This window comes from Manis pentadactyla, chromosome 8, assembly GCF_030020395.1.
Source record: "Manis pentadactyla isolate mManPen7 chromosome 8, mManPen7.hap1, whole genome shotgun sequence".
Taxonomy (NCBI): Eukaryota; Metazoa; Chordata; class Mammalia; order Pholidota; family Manidae; genus Manis; species Manis pentadactyla.
This window is the reverse complement of record NC_080026.1, coordinates 43,610-70,436: the sequence shown is the minus strand read 5'-3', so window position 1 is coordinate 70,436 and position 26,827 is coordinate 43,610. Positions and strand designations below refer to the sequence as shown.

Below are 26,827 nucleotides of genomic sequence, written 5' to 3'. Positions count from 1 at the left end.
CTCAGCAGCTCATTTGGGGAGTGCGGCTTTGTCTTTTGGTCAGGTTTTAATCCCCCTGGTTGCCTGACCTGGGGTTAGGGAGGCATGTGTCCCACTCCAGTCCCCATCTGAAACCCCACATCCCTGCGTTGTCCCTCTGTCCCAGGTCTGAGGCCTTGATTTGGGGAGCAGCTCTGGTGTGGTGAACAGTGGGAAGAGCTCTGGGCCCTTGGTACACCTCTGTGCAAGTTGGGGCCATTGTAGGCTCATCAGAGCCTGGTGGGGGCCCGCTGGTGTGCAGAGCCGTGGGGTCACCCATGTCAAGCAGCTGGTTCATTTCGGGGTTTTTAGCATCTCTTCCAGGTCGGGTCCCCTCGAACTCAGCCAAGCCCCGCTCCTGCATTTGCCTTGATTTGGGGCTGGATCACACATGACGGTGGGCTCCTGGCAAAGACACTCTCTCCGGGTACACCTTCCACGTGTCCTGCTTTCCCCACTCCAGGTGCTGGCGTTTAGCAAAATTCACAGCCCTTTCCTCTGAAAGCCTTAGAGCTTCTGCCCCAGACAGTAAAGCCACGTTACAATAAGGTTTGTTTCCACATTTACTAGGAAGAAAAAGTACAGTGTGAACTTGGCCATAAAGAAAGAGTATTTTTAATTGTAGTAAAAAGCATAGAACACAAAATGTACCCTCCCAACAGTATTTAAGCACATTTTAGGACCATTGACTGTATCCCACTGTTGGGGAACAGATCTCCAGAACATTGTCATCTAGTAGAGCTGAACTCTGTCCCTATGGAACGGCTCCCCACTTCCCTCCCCAGACCCTGGCAACTGGCCCTTGCTTTTGTTTCTGTGATTTTGATGATGGCAGGTATCCCCTATGAATGGAATCATACCGGACTTGTCCCTCTGTGTCCGGCTTGTTAAACTCAGCATCATGTCCTCTTGTTGTGACATGTGATGGGATTTCTTTCTTTAAGGCTGAACAGTGTTCCACTGTGTGTGTGGACCATGTTTCCTTTGCCCATTTGCCAGCAGACACTTGTGTTGCTTCCACCGCTTGGCCACCACTGTGAATAATGCTGCAGTGAACATGGCTGTGCAGATGTCTCTGAGATCCCGCTTCCAGTTCTTTTGGACATGTACCCAGAAGTCTCATTGCTGGGTGATGATGGTAATTGTATGTTCAGTGTTTTGAGGAATCACCGTACTGTCTTCCACAGCAGCTGCACCATTTTACATTCCTGCCAACAGTGCACACGGCCTCCAGTTTCTCCACCTACATTTGTCTTTTGGTTTTTGATAGTGGTTGTCCTACTGGGAGGAAGACGGCATCTCACTGTGGTTTTGGTTTGCTTTTCTGTCATGATGACAGGTGTCAGCACCTTTTCATACGTCTGTTGGCCAACTGTGCTTCTCATTGGAGAAATGTCTCTTCTGGTCCTTTGTCCACATTACAGGTAGGCTGCCTGGGATCCCCGCATCTCCTGCGGGTCTCCTTTCCACTGAGTGGCTTGTTTCCACTGTGCAGAGCTTCTCAGTACGCTGTGACCTCCTTTGTCTAGTGTTGCTGTTGTTAACTTGTGCTTAAATGTCCTTTTGATCACCTGGGATAAAGGCAGGGATGACTGCACCAAGTTCATCACATTCATCCCAAAGGAATCGACACCATTAGTTAGGTAAGAATGCCTTATCAAGCATGAACATACAATGTTTGCTGAGAATTTTTGTTGTTTATTTTGACATAATGATAGCCTTTTAGAAGGGCAACAATAGGTTAACAACAGATCTTATGCATCGTCCATTCACAGTCCCCAAGTCTCAGCATTTTATGTTACCTTTATGCTGCTTCAGAGCACAGAGGAGGGCATGCTGTTTCCCTGGCTATGTTTTCATGTCTGCAATAACATATTATGTAAACCAGATGGCTTCTAACAGCAGGGATTTATCTTCTTTCGGTTCTGGAGACCACATGTCCAAACTCGAGGTGTGGGCAGGGCCATGCTCCCTCCTCAGGCTCCAGGGGAGGCTCCTTCTGGCTTCTTCTAGCTCCTGGGGGGCTCCAGGTGACCCTGTGAGTGTGGCCACATCCCTCTCGTCTCTGCCTCTGTGTCCACATGGCTTCTCCTCTTTGTCTGGGTCTCTCCTCTTCTGACTCCTATAAGGGTACCAGTCACTAGATTACTGGCCACCCTCATCCAGGATGACCTCATATCAGATTTTGCAGTTAATCCCATCTGCAAACACCCTTTTCCCAAATAAGGTCCCATTCACATGTTCTGGGGGAATATCATTTTTGGGCCCAGAAAATCACCCTTTATTTTAGGAGATGACCAGGGCCCTATATTGACTGGCACTGCCAGCAACTGTGTGGGATGAGGGTGGGGGCAGAATGAGGACCCTGGCAGCGCCTTTGATGGGAGGGATCAAGGCTGGGCTCAGTCAAAAAGTGACTTTCTACCTCGAGGCTCATGAAAGCACTTAGGCCACCCTTTCTCTCAGCAAAAGGGACCCAGCACTGAGTCCAGAGTAGTTACCTCAGAAAGCATCTTCTGGAATCTTGCCATTAATAGCATTATGGCACCAATCATTACAGGTATAGAAGAATCAGTCGCTGGACAAAATGACAGCACTGTCACTTTAGGCTCAGCAAGGCTAAAGCAGGAGTGTTTGAAGCAGGAAAGCTTGGACAATTGAGAAAGTTGGTTGTCAAGGAAATGGAGCAGGCCTGTTAAGGTTGTCAAGGAAACTTCTCAGAGCAGAAGGCAGGAATTGGGGAGCTGGACTCCCTTTGGTCCTCCTAAAGGTGCCACTGCTTTTAAGCAACATTATCTGAATGATGAGCTGAGAGTCATCTTTTCAGTGTGATTCAGTCATCTTCTCTGGTTTCAGAACTGTGGGTTAAATCAAGCCTTATTTTCTGTTACAGTTGGAGACAGGCTTGCAAAGCACCTTTCTTTTTAGGGCCAAAGGCTGCTACTGCAACAGAGTGTGCCAGCACATGAGGGGCTGAGAGGTCAAGGACCACACTCCACAAAACCGCCTGGGGCAGGTGGGTCTCAGAGTCCCACTGTGTCCATCTTGTTTTTCCTTCTTCCTCCAGGCTGGAGGGTTCTGGCCAGCAGGGGTATAGGGCTGCCACTGTGACCATGTGGGAACTGCATCCTTCATCTTAAGACCTGAGCTGGCAGAGGCCCTCATCAAGCCCACCCACTTCCTCATTGGAAACCTAGAGACATGGTGCCCACTCTGCTGGTGGGGATGGGCTGGGAAGTGCAGTGTAGACACCAGCAGAAAAATGGAAACAGGCCCTGGCCAGCAGCTGCAAGGCTCCCCAACAACGGGATCACCAGGATGCATGTGCGGTCTTGGGGCCTGTGAGCTACACACTACTATGGAGTCCAATATTCATTGCTCTGGAAATCCAGTTTTCCAGGACACTTGCAAAACAAAGTCATGAATTTTTGGGTTCATGCAGATCCAAGCAGACACTGGATGCCAGGTGTCACAGGTTTCAGGAGTTAGCAGGGGATGTTCCATATGCTGAGCAGCAGATCAATGAGCTCCCCTGTATGTCTCCATTCTTCCTTACTCTCTGCTGCTGCAAGGCAGCTGTCATTCCATGATACTCAGGTTTTAATGAATTCCTTCCTCACCTCGTACTCTTGACTTCACTGCATCTGCAAACCAAATTCCTCCCCAACAGGAGTGACAGAGATAGCTTGCATTAGCATCCAGGAGTTGGTGTAACAAAGTACCACAAACGTAGGAAATCAGTGCCTCACTAAAGCGTGAACTGGGGGCATTGGCAAGATGGGGCTTTCTAAGGGCTTGCAGGGAGAAGTGTGGGTGCCTCTGTGCTCCCTGTGGGACCCCTGGGTGTTCCTGGGCCTATAGAGGATCATCTCATTGAGTTCCCCCATTATCCTCCCCCTATATTTGCCCATGTGTGATGGGTGGAGGCCAGACTGCAGCAAGCCTGGGAGTAGAGCACCCAGGCTCCGAGCACTTGGTTGCCATTCCCTGGAGTACCGGGCAGAGCACACTGGGGCGCACCCTCCGGTATTGTGGTGTAGCTGCAAAGATGGCTCTCGAGTAGCTTAAGCAATGCGTGAATGTGCTGGAGGGGCCATGGACACCTGGAGAAGCAGGGAACCGTGCATAGCTGAAAGGAAAGGCCGATCTAGGCCTGGAGCTGGGGGCACGGGCTGGGGCACTGGGCCACCTCCACCTGCTCCTTTTCTGCTTGGTCCTCACTGCAGAGCGTGTGCACACCGTTCGTGCAGCCGCTGCAGGGACTGCGCACCTGGGGCTGCCTTGCAGAACACGGAGGGTTTGGCGTGGCCTGGCGGTGCATCATCTTGCAGAGTCGGGTTTGGGGGATGGAGAGTGAGGGGCTGGCGGTGGGTGCCAAACGCCAAAAGTGCTTATGCTCCCTAACGGAGCCACTAGACGCGGTCAGCAGGGTTGACGGTTGAATGTCAGCACCATAAGCAGAAATTGCTCCTTGCTCGCTCTGGAGAATGACGGTACCCTAATGTCAGGATCGGGAGCGAAGTTTGAGGGGCGAGGACATGGCGCCCCAACCCACCCAGGCTGGGGAGGCAACAGGTCCCTGGAGCCACGCCTGTGGGGTCGAGATGCGCTTGCGGGCCTGTGAATGGACGAGCGCGAACCTGCACGTCAGGTCTTTAGTGAGCCGCCAGCCCTTCTCCGTCTTTTTCCGTTACTTCCCGTCTCTCTCCGCCATTCTCCGTCTCTTTCCGTCAGTCTTCGTCGTCCCTCGCCTCTCCCGTCAATCTCCGCCTCTCTCCGTCAGTTTCCGTCCCTGTCCGTCATTCCCCGTCTCTCTTCGCTATTCTCCGTCTCTTTCCGTCAGTCTTCGTCATTCCCCGGCTCTCCCCGTCAATCTCCGTCTCTCTCCCTCTCTCTCCGTCAATTTCCGTCCCTGTCCGTCATTCCCCGTCTCTCTCCGCCATTGTCCGGCTCTTTCCGTCAGTCTTCGTCATACCCCGCCTCTCCTCGCCAATCTCCGTCTCCGTCAATTTCCGCCTCTGTCCGTGATTCCCCGCCTCTGTCCGTCTCTCCCCGCGCAGGTCTGCCGGTGGCTCTCCGTAGATTCCTGTGTTCACAGGCGCACGGTTCGCTCTGCTCCTGGCGCGTCCTGCCTCTGTGCTGAGGCGCAGAAGCTCGTAGCTGGGTCAGCCGCCCGTTGCTGTCTGCGTGTCTGTCCCTTCTGCCCTGCAGCCTCCCCCCGGGGGCTCCCTTCCGGTCCGTCCCCGCGCCGCTCTGGGCTCCGTTACCTGCTGGCACCCCGGGAGAGGCTCGGCTCGCTCCCTGTCCCCCATTTCTGGGATCCCTCCTATCGTTGGCGGGCGGTTTCCCGTCCTGTCGCTGTGCCACCTCCCCGCCCACACCGCCTGGACTCAGGACAACTCCTGCCTTCCTCCTGCGGCTCCCTCACCCTCAGCCCCGTGCTCTTCGCCGGGCTCCTGGACTGCGGGCGGCGGCGGAGCTACCATCACCAGGGCGGCGGGGAGGGAATTCTAGGGGTCAGGGTTAGGGTGCGGGTCAGGGAACAGGTACTGGTCAGGGTATGGGTTAGGGTATCTGTGGGAGCTGCATGTGCTCAGTGGACCACGCAGGGGAGTGTGTGTGTGTGTGTGTGTGTGAGTGTGTGTGTGTGTGTGTGTCACAGTCTGTGTTGCCAATCTGAAAAGAAACACCTGCAGAGAGGCAACCTAGAGTTTAGTTGGGATTACATAATTTCAGTTTGGAGAGCACAGATTCAGGTAGGTACCCAAATCGTGTTCCCAGTTGTAGGGTGAAACAAGGGGTCCTATGAGAAAAAGGAAGACGGGCAATTAAATGAACTAAAAAGAGAAAAGAACTTTCTGTGGGTGTTAAGATAAGCCGATCTACTCTGTGTTGCATATTGGCCACTGAGTCTATCTGGTGGAAGTCCACATCCATCACACTTGTGATCAGATGCCTGTTCTCCTGCTGGCCACTCAAACAATGGCTGTTTTGCGCATTCCAAACGTTTTGGCCCAGTTCAGACAAAGGTGGGTGAGGCGGCTTCTCGCCAGCTGCCGCTCCACCTCCGTTCTGACATGGCTCCAGTAGTGCCCGTCTTTCACAAAGTTCACGCACCTAGCTATAAAGATTTGTGTGTGGAGCTTCCGACATCCACACCAAGCTGCAGGTCTCCAACTTGATCCATGATCACATAGATCTTGTAACCTTCTCCCCTTGTTTACCTGTAACTTCTGCCTCCAACAGGGAGAAACCTGGCTCCAACTATGTGTCACTTACATAATCCACTGTTCATCCTAGATTACAGATGTAGTGTTTTCAGGGTTGTCAGCAAGGACCTGCATTGAAATAGCTGATAAAACACAGTCCCCTATCTGTGTACAGTACATTTTCCCTTTAGTCAACAGATTCTGTTCATTTCCCAGTTTCCTTAGGTCTCACCACCAACAGTGAGCTTTCCCCCAGACATTTCTAATACAGTTAGATTCTTTGTTAAATTTTGTATTCCACCCTTGGACACTCTCACATCCTAACTGACTTAATTTGAATAGATTATGATTTAATTGTTGGGCCCTAAGGATCTATGGGTTTAGACAAACACATAGTGGCCAGTGTCCCTCACTGGAGTGTCCCATGGGACACTCCAGACTCCCCACCATGACCCATTTACTGCCTCCATAGCTGTGCCTTGTTCAGAGCGTCATGTACACGGGGTCCCACAGTGTGTGGTCTCTTCAGGTTGGCTTCTGTCACTTAGCATTATGCACACAGATTCACCCACGTTTCTGCACGGGTTGGTGGTTCCTTCCTTTCTGTTGCTGAATAGTTTCCATTCCTTGTGTAAGGGGGGCAGAATATCCCCCCTGCCCTTCTCTGTTCCTGCCTGAGACAGCTGCTCCTCCTGCCCACAATAAAGAATGCTCAACAGGAGAAAAGCAGACAGAAATGTAATGACATGTATACTTCCCGTGTGCATGGGAGATACCCAGGAACACTGAGTAGCTCCCCAAAACGACCCAAGTTACCACCTTAAAAGCTATCTTCAGCTAAAAACCAGAAAGGTGTTAGGGAAGGAGGGAAGCTAGGTTACTGGGAGGTTATCAGGCAAAATAGGATAAACACAAGTACATGGTTGTCATGCAAATTTGAACTGAGGCCAAACTCCACTGATAAAAGTTTCTATAGATTTGGTTATCCTTCCTTTCCTAGTACAGAGGGAGGCACCCTTACACATGTGGATTTCCTGCATAAAAGCAAATGCTCCTCATAACAGGGCAGCTTTTCAATTTCCAGAGATTATCCTATGCTTTTAAAAATAGTTAATCAGCTGAACATAATCCTGTTCCAAAGAGGCATAGTCTGCTCCCCTTCCCGTGGGTGTACCACAATTTGCGTACCCATTCATCTACCGGAGAACATTCTGACATCTCTAAGTTTTTAGTCATTGTGCTGCTGCATAAAATTGCATGATGGTTATGGCTGGGATAGTGTTTCAAAGCAGTTGTTTAAATATGGGAGGTGCACCTCTGGGATCCTAAGGTGAGAATCTTTTTCTAATGGTAAAATATTTTTTAATGGTTCTTTTTTGTTTTATGGATTTCTGTATATCTTGAGTACGAATCCTTTATCAAATACATATTCTGTAAATATTTTCTCCCAGTTTCCGTCTTGTCTTTGGGTTCTCCGAACAAGGTCTTTTAGAGTAGACAATTTTAATTATATAAAGCCCACGTGATTATTTTTCTTTTGTGGATAGACTTTTGGTGTTGACTGTTAAAAGTCATCAGCAAGATTGTGTAGGTTTTCTAGCTTTTAACTAAAATTTTTATAATTTTACATCTAAAATTTGTCTATGGACAATTCTGAGTGAGTTTTGGTGTAAGCTGTAAAGCCTGTGTCTACCTTCATTTCAGTCCGTACGGTCTCCAACGAATTGGAGAAGACACGGAACAGTCCTGCCCATTGGGAGTTTGAATTAACAAAGATTTGTGGTTCATCCGTTTAACCACGAGGTGGCGCCTCTGCTCTTATCAGGCCCCGGGACTGCCGCTCTCCTAATGGGAGCCGGGATTCCTTGGGCTCTGCTGCGGCCCCGGGACCCCGCCAGCCGCGTCCGCAGTGACAGCTTGGTTTCCTCCGGAGCCGCGGGACAGAAAGGTGAGGAGAGGCTTCTCGTGCACTGCCTGCCAAGCGCTCCCCTACAGGGGCCGGGGGAGGAAAGGCCTGCAGCGGGGAACGGGGTCTTCGCGGAGTTTGGGGGCACGGGGGGCGCGGGTGATTTCGGGCTGCAGGCGTGATGGGCGGTGCTCGGGGCGAGTTCGGGGCGCGGGTGAGTTCGGGCCGGGGCACGGCGGGGCCGAGGCGGGTGCGCGGCGCCCAGCGCGTCCCCAGGAGCCTGTGTCTCTGCGCCACGCGCCCCGGGCCCTGTGCGGCGGGTGGATTGGCTGCACCTGCGGGACACCCTCCGGCTCCAGGCGTCCTTCCTAACGAGGCTCTGAGACGGGAGTGGGGTCAGGGAACTTGGCTGCTGAGGCGGCCTGTTTACCGGGGCTGCAGCTCTTGCTGTGCGCCGAGCACACCAGACGGTTTCCTGGGAAGGGCCCCCGGGGAGGGGGCCGCCTGGGAGACCCCCGAGGCGCATTGAGGCGCTGACCCAGCCTGGCTCCCCAAGGGCGGCCCCTACCCACGGCCTGGGACCAGGGCTTCGTGGTCGGCTCCTCAGGCAGAGCGGGTTTTGGGGGGCTGAGGGTGCCCGGTGCCTGTTTCTACACCCGCATCTGCCTCGGCGCCACGCGGGGTCTCAGTTGCTGCAGCACCGCAGTGTAGTGGGAAGTCTGGGCGCGACGCCCCAGCTCTGCTTTCCAAGGATGGTTGTGGGGATGGGGTCCTGTGGGGTTCCATCCAGCCTGTAAGGTGGCTGCTTCTGTGAGAAGTGCGATGGAATTTCGGTGGGGGTGGCACGGATTCTGCACGTTGCTGTGGGCAGAGGAGACTTGTCTTAATCTAACTCTTCCCGTCCATGTCCGCAGCGTCCACAGTTTTCAGAGCTCAGGCTTCCCACGTCCTTGGTTAAGTTTCTTCTTAAGTACTTGTAACTCCAGGTGGAAAATTCTGGGGCAAAGTATCTTTGAACCGAAATCAGTCAAAGGGAGAAATAAAGTGGGAGAAACCAGTTTATTACTTACTAGCAGCCATACACTACTGCTCGCCAGTGTCTCTCCAACCTGGCTGCAGAAGAAGGGGCCCCGCCCAACTTCTCCAGTCCAGATATGCCCTCCCTCACCCTTGTAATTACCTGTTGATATAGAGATTGACTACTTCTCTCCACCCCTTGGAAACCACCTACTGATGAGATGCACTGAGGCCAGGCAAGAGATTCTGGAAATACTGCAATTTTACCCATAACACTTTATACTTTATGATGCAGTTTTAAAGGGCATTGCTTTCTTAATCTCTCTGATTGTTGGTTATTAGTGAATACAAGCAACCGATTTTTTTATGTTGGTTTCGTATCTTAGAAGTTTATTGAATTCATTTTTAGTTCTAACAAGGTCTTTGGTGGAGTGGTGTGGGAAACTGGAATTCTAAAATCCCACTGTTTGTGCAGCAGGTCATCCCAATGCCTAAGGCCCAGTGGCTACAGGGGATCCTCTAATGACTCCTGGACCCATGTAAGGTGAGTAGCGCCCCCTTCGGGTGAACTGGATGGGGAGGGCTTAGCCCCTGTTGATGCAGTGTGATGCTTTTCTCATGGTTGTTTTGCAAAGTAAATTAATTTCCAGCAATTTCAAGCATACAGAAAACTTGCAGTGTCAGTACAAATTATCTTTATACTGAATTCCCCAGCGCCTCACTTTACCACAGTTGCCACTTCACACAAAATGCTGGAGCGCCTACCCCAAACAGGGACACATTCCCAGGGAACCGCCACCTGACCCCAAATGAGGGAAGTCTTAGGGTCTCCACATGATAATCCAATGCACAGACCCGCCGCAGCTGTCACCATGCGCCCCAGCTGTGTGCACACGTCTTTCTATCCTGAGGCAGTTTCCTTTTTCTGGAACTGTTCCTGAGACTTTACCTCAGTTGGGCTTTCCAGGACCTCACATAAGTGGTATCACATAATATTGTTCTTCTTTGAGGGGTGCATTTCACTGAGCATAATGGTTTTAGGGTCCATCTGTGTAGCATGTTCTAGGACTCCTTGTTTACTTTGCTGTGTAGAGACCGTATTTTTTTCATGTGTCTCTGGACACCCAGGTCTTCTCCACCTTTTGGCTGTTGTGAGTCATGCAGCTGTGAACATGGGTGTGCAAATATCTAAGTCCCTGCTTTCATGTCATTTGAGCAAATGCCGAGAAATGGAATTGCTAATCATATGTTAATTCTGTGCTCGAGTTTCTGGGGATGCCCCCCACACACTGTTTTAATTAATTAATTAATTAATTTTTATTAAGGCATGATTGATATACACTCTTATGAAGGCATGAAAAACCAATGTGGTTACTACATTTACCCATATTATCAAGTCCCCACCCATACCCCAATGCAGTCACTGTCCATCAGTGTAGTAAGACGCCACAGATCCACTCTGTGCCTTCTCTGTGCTACATTGTTCTCCCCGTGACCCCCACACCATGTGTACTAAACATAATACTCCTCAATCCCATTCTCCCTCCCTCCCCACCCGCCCTCCCACACCCCTCCCCTTTGGTAACCACTAGTTCATTCTTGGAGTTCCGAGTCTGCTGCTATTTTGTCCCTTCAGTTTTGCTTCATTGTTTTACTCCATAAATGAGGGAAATCATTTGGCATTTGTCTTTCTCCGACTGACTTATTTCACTGAGCATAATGTCCTCCAGCTCCATCCATGTTGTTGCAAATGGTACCCACACACCGTTTTCAAAGCAGCCTTGGACCATTTTTCTTTATTTCTATATTTGGCAGAATAATGCAGTTTATGGATCAACCCTGTTTTGTTCATCCATTCACCCCATGAAGGGCATTTGAGTTGTTTCTACCTTTTTGCTGTGGTGAGCAGTGCTGCCAAGAACTCATGGGCCAGTTTCTGTTTGAATAGTTTTTTCATTTCTTTGGGGTATTTATCTAGGAGTGGGTGTTTACCCACAATTAGGTAATTGTATTATATATTATGAGGAAATGCCAAGCTGTTGTACACAAGCTGCATGTTTTATATTTCCACAAGTAAGGGTTAGGGGCTCCAATTCTTCTACATTCTTGGCAACATGTGATTTTGAAGATTCCTGAGTACGGCCACTGCTGTGTGCTTGCAGGGGGTGGTCACTGTGGTTTAATTTGCATTTCCATAGCAAGTAATGCTGTGTTCATGTGCTTGTTGAACGTTTGTATGTCTTGCTTGGAATTTTTCATCCGCTTTAAACATTTGGGTGTTGTCCTGTTGTCTTGTACAAGTTTGTGGTGTTTTCTGGGTTACAGGCTCTTGTCAGATGTACAATGTGGAGATATTTTCTTCCATTCTGTGGCTGTTTTTCACTTTCTGGTTGGTGACTTTTGATGCAGAAAAGTTTTTAATTTCGGGGAACTCTAATTTATGCTTTCTTCCATTGCTTGTCCTTTGGTGTCAGATCTGAGAAACCATGGCTAAATCCAAGGTCATGAACATTTATACTCATGTTTTCTTCTAGAGTCTATACTTTTACCTATTATGTAAGCCCTTTGTTTTGAGTTAATTTTTGTATGTGACATGAGTTAAGGGTTCAGTTTCATCCCTCTGTACATGGACAGCTATTTGCCCAGCACTGTTTGCTGAAAAGACCATTCTTTCCCTAATTTAATGTTGTCCACCCTTGTTAGAAAGCAATTTGCTGTAGATGGTTGGGGTCACTTCTGGGCTTTCCACTCAGTTTTGTTGATCTATACATACAGTTGACCTTTGACAACATGGGGTTTTGTGTAGCTGACATCCCACAGAGTCAGAATCCACATAAAATATCTCACTCCCCCAAACTTAAGTATTATCCTAAATCTGATTGCCTATTTTGACTGAAAGAGTTACCAATAATATAAACAGTCAATTAACACATATTTTGTACATGATACATGTTTTGTGCTGTATTCTAACAGTAAGGTAAGCTAGAAAAAAAGCAAATGTTTCAAATCATCTTAAGCCTTTAAACATTTTTTCTATATATTTGTTGAAAAAAATCCACTCAAGTGGACCTGGGCAGTTCACACCCCTGCTGTCCATGGGCCAGCTGTGTATGTTTATGCCAGTGTCACAGTGTTTTATTTACTGTTACTTTGTACTAAGATTTGATCTTGGGGGCCATGAGCCTTCAGCTTCGATTTTCTTTGTCAAGATTGTTTTCAAGGGCTCTTTGGGTTCCCTTGAAATTCCACGTGTCAGGATCAGCTGGTACATTAAACCCTGTGAATTTTCAAAGAAATCACGTTGACTCTGTAGGTTGCATTTGTGTCATTGCCACCTTAACAGTATTTAAGTCTTTCCATCAACACAAGTAGACTTTACATGTATTAAATCTTTCTTAGTTTTTAAATTATCAGTGTTTTATAATTTTCAATATACAACATTTGCACCTTAAGTCTATTCTTAGTATTTTATTAATGTTCACATTATTTAATGTGGAATTTTAAAAAAGACAGGCTTCTCCTCTGAGCACAAGGCTCTTTCCATCACCCTGGGGGAGGGGCCTTCACTCCCCACCCAGAGCTGCAAACAGACAGTTAGAGACACAGCCTGTCAGACCCTCAAATAGCCGTGGAAGCTGATACTTGTCACTATAGCTAAATTGGCCTTGTAGTTGGAATCTCAGTCTGTACATCTTGTGGTCACACATTATACGTTGTATTTTTTGTATAACTCAATTTAGTTTCTGTTTTAAATCCTCCTCCTCCTGGGATAGTGGAAACACAACTTGCCAACCCTCTCCCTGGGATGTGCTACCATGAACATGGAAGTACAGTAGAAAAAACGTATGTTGGTCTGTGCCTCAATCCTGACACTGGGCTCCTAAAGCTCTGGGGATTTCCTGAATAATAGAGGCATCTTTTGTTCTAAGTAGGTGTTTCTGGGTGGGTTCTGCTGGGTGTCTGACAGGCAGAAAGCCCAAGCCATGATTAGAAGCTTGAGATTTTCAGTCTCACCCCTCCATTCTCCAGAGAAAGGGGAGGGGATAAAAATGGAGTTAATAATACGTCATACCAGTGTCTCAAAATATGGATTTTGGAGAGCTTCCAGGTTGGTGAACGCATCCATGTTGTGTACTGGGAGGGCGATGCATTCCAACCCCACAGGGAAGAATGAAGCCTTCTGCTGGCCCTAGGCCGATGCCTTCATAATCCCAACGAAGCTGTTGGAAACCATTTCTCACATGGGGTAGACCTGTAACCTCCAGTGATGAAGGCACCAGCTTCACTGGGCAAATCACTGTACAGTTCACTGTAAAAGTTGTAGTGAAATGTAGTGGATGTACCCCAATTTGCCAAAGCATTCATCTGCTGAAACACATCCTGATTTCTTTAAGTTTTTAGCCTTTATGAACAGAGCTATTGTGTATAATTGCATGGTGACATTTTTGGGGCATAGTTTTTCAAAGCAGTCGTCTAAATACTGGTGATGTAATTCTTGGATGTTAAGGTGAGACTTTTTTTTAAATTGTAAAATATTATTTTATTTTATTTTATTTACTTTTATTATTATTTTTTTGAGAGTGCATCTCTCATATTTATTGATCAATGGTTGTTAACAACAATAAAATTCTGTATAGGGGACTCAATGCACAATCATTAATCAACCCCAAGCCTAATTCTCAACAGTCTCCAATCTTCTGAAGCATAACGAAAAGTTCTTACATGGTAAACAAGTTCTTACATAGTGAATAAGTTCTTACATGGTGAACAGTGCAAGGGCAGTGATATCATAGAAACTTTCGGTTTTGATCACACATCATGAACTATAAACAATCAGGTCAAATATGATTATTCGTTTGATTTTTATACTTGATTTAAATGTGAATCCCACATTTCTCCCTTATTATTATTGTTAATAAAATGCTGAAGTGGTAGGTAGATGCAAGATAAAGGTAGAAAACATAATTTAGTGCTGTAAGAGGGCAAATGTAGATGATCAGGTGTGTGCCTATAGACTAAGTATTAATCCAAGCTAGACAAGGGCAACAAAACATCCACGGATGCAGAAGATTTCTCTCAAAACAGGGGGGGTGAGGTTCTAAGCCTCACCTCTGTTGATCCCCAATTTCTCACCTGATGGCCCCCCCTGCGACTGTCTTAGGTTGTTCCTCCCTTGAGGAATCTTACCCGTCTCTGGCTATCCAGTCATCTTCCGGGGCTATAGAGGGAAACGTAAAGTTTGTAACTGAGAGAGAAGCAATATTCTTTGAAAAGGTTAGCTTTTTACTTCTTTGCAGATTTATGCCCTGTGGCTTTTATGCCCAGCATTTGTCTTGAGGTATCTTTACCACTTGGAAGAATTATCATACTCGGTAATTTCGATATGAGGCACGAATTCTAGTAAAGGGTTGTAATTAGGAAGGAAGAAGAAAAGCTATAGAAGTAGCAGGCGGAAGAAAACATGGGAAGATTGATTATTTCTTTGTCATATCTTCTTGTAGAGTAACATAAGCATGTACAGGTTTTAAGCTACTAATTAAATTGTGTACACACATTAACATAATAGGAATACAGCTACATAACCAAAGCAGACCTACAATTACCAGCCATATCCAGTGAAACAAAAAAACCAGATAGGCACCCTAGGCATTTGTGAAAACTTATCAATGATATGATGGATATCATCTAACTGAATTTGAATAGTTTGAGAAAAATCAGACAAATTAAAACAACACATTCCTGGGGACTGTTCACATCTCATATGTACTTTTAACAGTAGATAGTCTGTAGTTGCACGATTTTGGAGTGCTTCAACTTGCACTTCTCCTAATTCTTGGTTGAGTTCCAACCGTATAGATCCAGTCAAATTTGTTGTTTTACTGTATGCACAGGCCAGCTTAGATATCTCCTTCTTCATTCCCATGGCAAGTCCAGGAACCGGTCGGATGAATGCAGCTACAACTGCAACAAGGCCAGGATCTTTGCTGAAGTTTTTTGATGATCATCTTCTGGAATGACTCTTCCAGATAATGTCGATGTTGGAAGTTCTTCTTCATATCATATCTTAATTCATTTTCTGGTTTGCCAAGTTAGGCTTTGATCCTCTGTATAAACACAAACAAACCCCCTGCCCACACTTTGATATGCCCTTTATACCATTGTGAAGAACCTATTGGAGATCACCACACAGGAACTGCCTTTTTTTCTTCTTTTTAAGAAAAAGGAATATTATCATAAAAATGTACTTCCATAGCTGATCATCTGACACCCTTTAAATGATCAAAATTAAGGATATTTAAAGCATGCATTAATTGGTGATTTGCAGTTAGTTTTATCCTATCAGGGAGTAATCCCCCTTTTCTTTCTTTTTTTATCATTAATCTACAATTACATGAAGAACATTATGTTTACTAGACTCTCCCCTATACCAGGTCCCCCCACAAACCCCCTTAGAGTCACTGTCCATCAGCATAGCAAAATGTTGTATAATCACTACTTGTCTTCTCTGTGTTGTACAGCCCTCCCGTTTCTCCCACCCCCCCATTATGCATGCTAATCATAATATCCCCTTTCTTCTCCCCCCCTTCTCCCTCCCTACCCACTCATCCTCCCCAGTCACTTTCGTTTGGTACCTGTTAGTCCATTCTTGGGTTCTGTGATTCTGCTTCTGTTTTGTTCCTTCAGTTTTTCCTTTGTTCTTATACTCCACAGATGAGTGAAATCATTTGGTATTTCTCTTTCTCCACTTGGCTTATTTCACTGAGCATAATACCCTCTAGCTCCATCCATGTTGTTGCAAATGGTATGATTTGTTTTCTTCTTATGGCTGAATAATATTCCATTGTGTATATGTACCACATCTTCTTTATCCATTCATCTACTGATGGACACTTAGGTTGCTTCCAATTATTGGGTATTGTAAATAGTGCTGCGATAAATATAGGGGTGCATCTGTCTTTTTCAAACTTGAGTGCTACATTCTTAGGGTAAATTCCTAGGAGTGGAATTCCTGGGTCGAATGGTAAGTCTATTTTGAGTGTTTTGAGGAACCTCCATACTGCTTTCCACAATGGTTGAACTAATTTACATTCCCACCAGCAGTGTAGGAGGGTTCCCCTTTCTCCACAACCTCACCAACATTTGTTGTTTGTCTTTTGGATGGTAGCCATCCTTACTGGTGTGAGGTGATACCTCATTGTGGTTTTAATTTACATTTCTCTGATAATTAGCGATTTGGAGCATGTTTTCATGTGTCTGTTGGCCATCTGTATTTCTTTTTTGGAGAACTGTCTGTTCAGTTCCTCTGCCCATTTTTTAATTGGATTATTTGTTTTTTGTTTGTTTAGGTGGGTGAGCTCTTTATATATTTTTGATGTGAAGCCTTTATCGGATCTGTCATTTACAAATATATTCTCCCATACTGTAGGGTACCTTTTTGTTCTGTTGATGGTGTCTTTTGCTGTACAGAAGCTTTTCAGCTTTATATAGTCCCACTTGTTCATTTTTGCTGTTGTTTTCCTTGCCCAGGGAGATATGTTCAAGAAGAGGTCACTCATGTTTATGTCTAAGAGGTTTTTGCCTATGTTTTTCCCTAAGAGTTTTATGGTTTCATGACTTACATTCAGGTCTTTGATCCATTTTGAATTTACTTTTGTGTAGGGGGTTAGACAATGGTCCAGTTTCATTCTCCTACATGTAGCTGTCCAGTTTTGCCAGCACCATCTGTTGAAGAGACTATCGTTTCACCATTGTATATCCATGGCTCCTTTATAAAATATTAATTGACCATATATGTCTGGGTTAATGTCTGGATTCTCTAGTCTGTTCCATTGGTCTGTGGCTCTGTTCTTGTGCCAGTACCAAATTGTCTTGATTACTATGGCTTTGTAGTAGAGCTTGAATTTGGGGAGTGAGATCCCCCCTACTTTATTCTTCTTTCTCAGGATTGCTTTGGCTATTCGGGGTCTTTGGTGTTTCCATATGAATTTTTGAACTATTTGTTCCAGTTCATTGAAGAATGTTGCTGGTAATTTGATAGGGATTGCATCAAATCTGTATATTGCTTTGGGCAGGATGGCCATTTTGACAATATTAATTTTTCCTAGCCACAAGCATGGGATGAGTTTCCATTTGTTAGTGTCCTCTTTAATTTCTCTTAAGAGTGACTTTTAGTTTTCAGGGTATAGGTCTTTCACTTCTTTGGTTAGGTTTATTCCTAGGTATTTTATTCTTTTTGATGCAATTGTGAATGGAGTTGTTTTCCTGATTTCTCTTTCTATTGGTTCATTGTTAGTGTATAGGAAAGTCACAGATTTCTGTGTGTTAGTTTTGTATCCTGCAACTTTTCTGTATTCTGATATCAGTTCTAGTAGTTTTGGAGTGGGGTCTTTAGGGTTTTTTATGTACAATATCATGTCATCTGCAAATAGTGACAGTTTAACTTCTTCTTTACCAATCTGGATTCCTTGTATTTCTTAGTTTTGTCTGATTGCCATGGCTAGGACCTCCTGTACTATGTTAAATAACAGTGGGGAGAGGGGCTTCCCTGTCTTGTTCCCAATCTCAGAGGAAAAGCTTTCAGCTTCTCGCTCTTCAATATAATGTTGGCTGTGGGTTTATCATATATGGCCTTTATTATGTTGAGGTACTTGCCCTCTATACCCATATTGCTGAGAGTTTTTATCATGAATGGATGTTGAGTTTTGTCAAATGCTTTTTAGCATCTATGGGGGTGATCATGTGGTTTTTGTCTTTCTTTTTGTTGATGTGGTAGATGATGTTGATTGATTTTTGAATGTTGTACCATCCTTGCATCCCTGGGATGAATCCCACTTGGTCATGGTGTATGATCCTTTTGATATATTTTTGAATTCGGTTTGCTAATATTTTATTGAGTATTTTTGCTTCTACATTCATCAGGGATATTGGTCTGTAATTTTCTTTTTTTGTGGTGTCTTTGCCTGGTTTTGGTATTAGGGTGATGTTGGCTTCATAGAATGAGTTTGGGAGTATTCCCTCCTTTTCTATTTTTTGGAAATCTTTAAGGAGAATGGGTATTATGTATTCTCTGTGTGTCTGATAAAATTCCGAGGTAAATCTGTCCAGCCCGGGGGTTTTGTTCTTGGGTAGTTTTTTGATTACCTTTTCAATTTCTTTGCTCGTAATTGGTTTGTTTAACTTTTGTGTTTCTTCCTTGGTCAGTCTTGGAAGGTTGTATTTTTCTGGGAAGTTGTCCATTTCTTCTAGGTTTTCCAGCTTGTTGGCATATAGGTTTTCATAGTAGTCTTTAATAATTCTTTGTATTTCTGTGGAGTCTGTCGTGATTTTTCTGTTCTCATTTCTGATTCTGTTGATTTGTGTTGATTCTCTTTTTCTCTTAATAAGTTTGGCTAGAGGCTTATCTATTTTGTTTATTTTCTCAAAGAACCAGCTCTTGGTTTCATTGATTTTTGCTATTGTTTTATTCTTCTCAATTTTGTTTATTTCTTCTCTGACCTTTATTATGTCCCTCCTTCTGCTGACTTTAGGCCTCATTTGTTCTTCTTTTTCCAGTTTTGATAATTGTGATGTTAGACTATTCATTTGGGATTGTTCTTCCTTCTTCAAGTGTGCCTGGATCGCTATATACTTTCCTCTTAAGACTGCTTTCGCTGCGTCCCACAGAAGTTAGGGCTTTGTGTTGTTGTTGTCATTTGTTTCCATATATTCCTTGATCTCTATTTTAATTTGTTCATTGATCCATTGATTATTTAGGAGCATGTTGTTAAGCCTCCATGTGTTTGTGAGCCCTTTTGTTTTCTTTGTAGAATTTATTTCTAGTTTTATACCTTTGTGGTCTGAAAAGTAGATTGGTAGAATTTCAATATTTTTGAATTTACTGAGGCTCTTTTTGTGGGATAGTATGTGGTCTATTCTGGAGAATGTTTCATGTGCACTTGAGAAGAATATATATCCTGTTGCTTTTGGATGTAGAGTTCTATAGATGTCTATTAGGTCCATCTGTTGTATTGTGTTGTTCAGTGCCTCCGTGTCCTTACTTATTTTCTGCCCTGTGGATCTATCCTTTGGAGTGAGTGGCATGTTGAAGTCTCCTAAAATGAATGCATTGCAGTCTGTTTCCCCCTTTAGTTCTGTTAGTATGTGTTTCACATATGCTGGTGCTCCTGTGTTGGGTGCATATATATTTATAATGGTTATATCCTCTTGTTGGACTGAGCCCTTTATCATTATATGGTGTCCTTCTTTATCTCTTGTTACTTTCTTTGTTTTGAATTCTATTTTGTCTGATATTAGTACTGCAACCCCTGCTTTCTTCTCTCTGTTGTTTGCCTGAAATATGTTTTTCCATCCCTTGACTTTTAGTCTGTACATGTCTTTGGGTTTGAGGTGAGTTTCTTGTAAGCAGAGTATAGATGGGTCTTGCTTTTTTATCCATTCTATTACTCTGTGTCTTTTGATTGTTGCATTCAGTCCATTTACATTTAGGGTAACTATTGAAAGATATGTACTTATTGCCATTGCAGGCTTTAGATTCGTGGTTACCAAAGGTTTAAGGTTAGCCTCTTTAGTACCTTCCTGCCTAACTTAGCTCGCTTATTGAGCTGTTATATACACTGTCTGGAGATTCTTTTCTTCTCTCCCTTCTTATTCCTCCTTCTCCATTCTTCATATGTTGAGTGTTTTGTTCTGTGCTCTTTTTAGGAGTGCTCCCATCTAGAGCAGTCCCTGTAGGATGCCCTGTAGAGGTGGTTTGTGGGAGGCAAATTCCCTCAACTTTAGCTTTTCTGGGAATTGCTTAATCCCTCCATCATATTTAAATGATAATCGTGCTGGGTACAGTATCCTTGGTTCAAGGCCCTTCTGTTTCATTGCATTAAATATATCATGCCATTCTCTTCTGGCCTGTAAGGTTTCTGTCGAGAAGTCTGATGGTAGCCTGATGAGTTTTCCTTTATAGGTGACCTTTTTCTCTCTAGCTGCCTTTAAAACTCTTTCCTTGTCCTTGTTCTTTGCCATTTTAATTATTATGTGTCTTGGTGTTGTCCTCCTTGGGTCCTTTCTGTTGGGAGTTCTGTCTATTTCCATGATCTGTTCGATTATTTCAGGAGGAATGGCATTTTAATCCACACACCAGTAAGGGTCCTCTACCAATGGAGATAGATAATTTGTTCTGTGTTTTATAACCTTCTTCCAAAGGGAGAGAAAGAAGCTAAATAAATTTCACTCTTAGAAGTTAATTAGAAATGTCAGATCAGGACAATGGTAAAGCACAGTTTACTGTTTGGTGCCAGCTCTCATAAATACAATTGAGAAGCATAGTCTGGATGATTTTAAGCAGAATTCAATTTATTCTGTTTTCTGTTTGGAGCCTGGTATTTCTTGTAACTAATTACATTTACATGATCTGTTTGTTAATTGTTCAGAGGCAGCTCGTCCAAAATAAATGGAGAAAATGATAGTAATTTGTATTTTTTAAATTATAATGAAAGTTACAGTAACAAGTTTGAGTCGTTACAATGTAGGGCAGTTATGTAACACTCTATTTCGCTTAATGTGTTCATGGAAAGTAAAGAATGTTGACACATTGGATTTGTTCAATTGTCTAGAACCCTGAAGTTAGCTGGAGTTGTCAACACTTCATTGTGGAAAAAAAAGGAAATCATTAGAAAACATTGACAACTGACTTATTAAAACCCAAACAAAACTTCTTTTTTTGAAGAAGTACACATTCAGTTTTAATCTCTTAGAATTAAAGAGGCACTTGGGCCTGTAAATCAAAAAAATGTTCAGTTTTAATAGTATAAGGATGGACGAGTCATGTTTAAAAGATTTCAGCATCAGAATGGAAACAAAAGGTCCTCTGGCATTGAGTTAACTAGAGAAGTCAGTCTTGATAGCCTTAAAATCCAATTATGCAAATAAGTTGGGGTTTGTTTTTATTTAAAGGAAAGCCAATTGTGTTGTTACTGACAATATGAGCCACCACACATTGAATATTATCACATGCTTTGGTCATTCTGTAAACTCTTCAGTCCTCACAATGACACTGTGGGCTAGTTCCCTAGGGCTGCCGTAACCACGTACCACAGACTGGGCAGCTCGAGCAGCAGGCTTGTTCTTTCACAGTTCTGGGGTCGAATGCCCAGGTCAAGGTGTTGACAGTGATGGTTGGCTCATCCTGAGGGCTGTGAGGGAGGCGCCACCCCAGGCCCCTTTCCTTGGCTTGTAGATGCCGTCTTCCCCCTGTGTGTTCGTACCAGCTTCCTCTGTCCATGCCTGTGTCCACATTTCCCTCTTATAAGACACCAGTCCCATTACCTAAGGCCCATCCTAATGAGTTACATAAAGTTTATCATCTCTTTAGAGATCCTATCTCCAAATATGGTCACATTCTGGAGATCCTAACTCTATGGATTGGAGGGTTAGGACTTCAACATGGGAAATTTGAGAGAGGACCGTGGAAGTCAACCAATGGAAGATCTATATTTCCCATTTTACAGCTGAGAAAATAGGCCTCAAAAGATTGCGACTCATCCTCCACCTCCAGATAGTGGTGGCAGAGTCTAGACTAATCAGATGTGTTGCCCATAATCACAGTCAGATGGGTCTTTTCCTGTCATTGTCCACCCAATTTCGGGCTTCCACACTCCCAGGGGGTTTATTACCTTACACCCACTACTCCTCTCATTGGAGTAGGTAGACAGCACACGTAAGCAGGCAGGGGTCGGGGATGTCTGTCCAGTGCTTACATTCTGCACATTTCTTTGTTAGCTGTTCTTGTGGGATGAGGGCAGTGAGGGTATAGATAACAGACCAGCTGAAAATGGCTAGTTCCAACATGGAGAAGTTGACCTAAACCTCACCCCAAAATCATGCCCTCATTAACGGTAGAAATTGCACCTACCTGTACCATGACAGTCCCAGAATGAACCAAATATAACCAAAACTCCCCTGGATGTGAGGGTAGAGCAAGTCCAAACCCCCAAAAGACCTCACCTGCTCCCTCTGAAACCTGAGCCCACTTAGTGAATGTTCATCTTCCTTTACATAAGAAAGGCCCTTATTGTTTCCTCAGTGCTATTTCCTCTGATATGCCCTCACCACCTCCCAGGTCTGTATGTTCTCCTTTCTCTAAACTCCTAGTGCTGAGCTGCCTTTTGTGTCTGTTCTTGAGTTCTTCCTCACAGGAGGCCAAGGACCCATCTCTGGTAACACTCTGGTCTCTAGTTTTCTCCCCATCTGCAGACTCCACCTCCCCTTTTTCCATCACACTGATCCCCACCTTCCAAAACTCACATGAAACACCACTGGCTTCTTCTGAATTATTTACACTGCATCTCATAAAGGCTCTTGGAGCTTCCTGGGTATTGACCCACCACCCAATAAGTTAGACCAAGCAATGAGCTCGGGGGGAGCCTTGAAGAGGCCTCCAGGGTGATGTGTGCTCATGCTTGCCTGCGTCTGCCTCACAGCTCACCTCCTTGGTGAGCGTTTCCCAGCCCCTCTGAGCCCCCAGCAGCTCACAGCCCCACAGGCCCAGGTGGACTTTTATCAGACACCAGAAATGCCTTATCATGGGCATTTATTGTCATATCTGCATCTCCACCAGAGGGTAAGGTAGAAACTGTGTTTTATCATCTCTGAATCCCCAGGGCTTAGCATTTTGCATCATAGTTACTGGTGACTATTTATTAATTGCCTGAATGAATGAATGATTTCCTGCCCTGTACATAAAAATACTTTCTCCACCCAGCTGAACGGTGCATACAATTGTAATAGATATTATAATATGATATTTTTTCTTTTGGTTCGAGAATTGGTGCTTATTAATGGATGAAGGATCTTCAGATGTTTAAGCCTTAGGGGAGATGTATGGATGTTAGGAGAGATGATTGCTTAGGGGCCTAATAATGGGTAAAGGAAGGGGAAGGTGCAGAAAGGTAATCAAAAGATGAAAGGCACTTTCCTCCACTTTCTTCTGAGCAGCAGCTCATTGCCATAGCAACAGCAGCCATTTGTGGTACTTCTTCCAGCTTCCTTCCTGCTGGTGAGGAGGAACTGAGAGCCACAACCTCTTCACGCAGCAGGGAATTCTCCTGACATCTCAGAGTGGAGCTGGGGTCAGACTCGGAGAGACGCAGCTTGAGCTGGACAAGCACGGGCGGCCAAGGGAAAAAGCTGAGCTTCCAGGAGGTGAAGTGAAGGCTGCTGGGAGGTGGAGGCTGCCAGAAGGTGGAGGCCGACTCTCAGCCTGAGTTTCACAGGAGTTGGGGAGTCAGCTGCCATGTTGGCAAATAATCACAGTTGGGCAACAGCCCTCAGAGGAGATTCCCCAGAGATCTTCTGACTTAATTGATTCTATATGACCTCCTGACTGCAAAATTGGGAGCATCCAACAGCAATGGCAGTTTTCAAAGGGGAGCTGCTGACTCCAGTGGACACCCCACACAGCATTGTTTGCCAGAGCTTCCAGTGACTTATTTTGTCAACAGGGCCAGGAATACTGCTCTAAACAGGAAATGAGAAGAACGCCAGATCTGTGAATAGGAAATTGTGCATGAGGAGGAGTCTTTGTCTCTATAGTGTGGAATTTGTAGTTCTCCTAATCACATCAACAGCTTTATTGCAAGATATGCCAATTTCTGTAGCAGAAATATGACTTAAAAATGCCCAAAACAGGTTATCATCTTTTTATTGTGTCCTTTCTGCTTATTCTGAACCATCTCGAACCAACAGTCCTTTATTTGCAAGGATTGAGGAAAGGCAGGAATTGGGGGTAATCCTGAATTACATTTGATAGATTTATTAATCAATTTTACTTATTTATTGAAGTGTAACAAACTGGAATTGAAGACTAAGGAAATTGTGAATTCACAAAAATATTGGAACTTATAAAAGTTTTCTGTTAAAGAGAGTTCTCTGTTCTATTAACACCAAAGGAAAACTTCTCCAAACAATTCCTGGAGCTGATCATGGCTCCCTGAGGAGCAGCACAGCAGGAACCTGTAATTCCATGGAAGCTCCCACCAAGTGCAGCCTCTCATTTTCAGCAGCAAGCCAAGGAATCTACTGAGCAGCCTGCTGTTGGCATTTATCCTTTGTCATTCTCACATCTGCTTCTCCAAGTATGCATTTAATAAACATGTTTATAAGCCAGTAATTTGTTTCTGGCACTATTTTTGCTTCTTTTTACACCAAAATTCATTCTTGGGGAGGAGATATGTTAATTGTCCCATTGTTAAGTGACCTTTCTTACTATGTTGTTATGAGATTTTACAGAGCATGCAAATAAGCATGGTCTAAGAAATCAAGCTGTAGGTTGGCATTTTAAACCACAACAGTCATAAGTGAAGCATCCAGCCAAGGGGGTGGGAGGGAGACCCCCTCAGAGCATTCCCTAAGGACATCCCAGAGTTAAATAGCATCAGGAAATTGCTCTGAGTGTCTCATGACCTCTAGATGACAATGTGGTGTTTCATTTTAAGGCTATGTATTAAGGTGGAAAACAAAATAGAGCTAGTTTGATTTGGTTTATAAAATAGTCTATGAGTGAGGGGGTAGGAAAAGGAGGGAGGCTGAGAGGGAGACAGGTAGAGAGGACACAGTCTCTCGAGACCAGGCTGGAGCACCCCTCTGGCTCACCCACTACACTCTCTCACCTGCCCTTTTCATGGGGTGTCTTGAGTAATAGATGAGGTGGTCTCTGTGTAGAATTCATACAACAGCTCATGAAATGTCCTGAAGCAGATAGACAATGTAAGAAGAGGTCTGCCGCCAAGCCCTGTCTTGGTGCTGTCCTTCATAAGATGCAGACTCATACCCTCCTTAGAGAGGAAGCCAGTACTGACATGGGGAGCAGGGAGTGTCACTTGAGATATTTGAGGTATTTACATTCCGTGCCATGTTCCACACAGCTTGCTACAAGAAAGCATACACAAAAATGCCAACATACTGTAGTAAGAACAAAGAATTAGGGCTAGGACAAAAAACCTGACAGGAGATGAACACCCAGGGTTAGGGACTTATGTAAGGGACAAGCCAGAAGGATGAGGCTATGGCTACACTCGAGTCTTGTTTGGTTCTGTATTTCCTGGCAGGAGAGTAAAGCAGGATGTGTTGCCCAGTGTGGCACAAGCTGACCGGTGGAGCTGGCCTGCCGGCACATGCCCACCTCTCACCTCTGTGCTGCCTGTGGAGAAGCCCTGCAGCAGGGGGCCCCGGACTCAGGCCTCATGGCCTGTGAGAGCTTCTTGACAGTGGCATTTCAGCAGTGGCCTATTGGAGGCAATGGCTAGGGACAAAGCTTCAGGCCAGGGGCAAAGAAGGTCTTCAGGCATGCAAGGGTCTTCTGGTGCTCCAGTAGCAGCCTGACTCCCTCTGGTCCTGGCCTGCACCCTGTGTTTACGTGAGCACATGAGGAGAGAGAAAACATAGGGCTGCTTGAGAACACAGCCCAGCAGCCTTGTGATTCCAGAAAGAAATGGCCTCTGCCTTTGGCTCCTGGTGGGACCCCACCCCTCAGTGACTCAGGGGCCAGGAGGGACCCCACCCCCCAGTGACTCAGGGGCCAGGAAGCTTATACCCTGAAGCCCAGAGCCAAGGATAAATCCCATTGCTCTGCTGCCGACACTCCATTCTGTCTGAGTTTTAATTTAATGTCCAGCCCAAGACTGACATAATACCTTTCTATTTTTCATCCAGAGAGCAAATATAAGGCTTTGAACAAGAGTAAAAAAAGAGCCAAATGTGGCTATTATTCTTCGTTAAAACTTAGAGTGCCAAGGTCTAAACCCCAAGGAAGATGCTGAGGCGGTAGCAGAAGACTCACTGCCCAGGAAAGGCAGGGAGTGGCGGAGAGAAGCGGAGAGCGACCGCCCCTGACCGTCTCTCTCTCTCTGACATTTTCCAGGTCTGGCTGTGCAGATCCCGGGCTGTGGCAGGAGTTCGCATCATGTCCCCGAGGCCACGTCTGTCACCCTGCAGCCCCCGCTGCTGCGTCTCAAGGCCCGCTGTCTCAGCCGCGTTCATGCCAGGAGGGATGATGTGGGTCCTGTCTGCGCAGGGGACCTGGGAAACATCGCAGACTCACCACTAACAGAAACAAAAATTCCCTATCTCATTTACTCTTCACTCAGACCCCTTGTAAGGACCTCTCCATCCCCATTTTGTATGTGAGGACATTGAGATTTAGAGAGATTACGTAGCTTGAAAGTGATTACAACCATTAAAAGATGTCTCAGGGCGCAATCATGGTGCCTCCTATCCGGGTGACGGTGGAAATGGCAAAAGCACCCACTTTAAAAAGACATGTGTTTCCTACATTTTCTAGTTGCTCCTGAGTAGCAAGGGGGTAGAAACCTCAAGGAGGTGCAAGGTAGTGGATGGAGGCAGAGTGGCCCTGGGGGTGCCAGGTGGATGGGAGTGGCGATCAGTCCTCATGGCATCCCTGTGAGGCATCGGCATCTTCCCCATTCGCTCACAAGGGGCTGAGGCTTCTGCTCTGCATGGGCCTTAGGCCGCATCAGCAGGAAATGGAGTTGCTGGAAGGGGAGACCTGCCCACTCTCATCAGCTGCCCCTGAACTCTCCCTCTCCTGGGATATGCCCCAAGCTGCACTGTGTGCCTATTATTTACTTAATGCTCATGGCAGCCTGCCTACGTGGTGTGTCACTGTGCA

The 26,827-nt window shown here is 45.4% G+C and overlaps 1 long non-coding RNA gene across 1 annotated transcript; it reads left to right on the top strand.

The window, feature by feature from the left end:
• Positions 1-8,084: 8,084 nt before the first annotated feature.
• Positions 8,085-26,410, top strand: LOC130684524 (uncharacterized). Its single transcript, XR_008998793.1, has 3 exons — positions 8,085-8,175; positions 9,626-9,694; positions 26,060-26,410. It is a non-coding gene; the product is annotated as an uncharacterized LOC130684524 (long non-coding RNA).
• Positions 26,411-26,827: the final 417 nt, after the last annotated feature.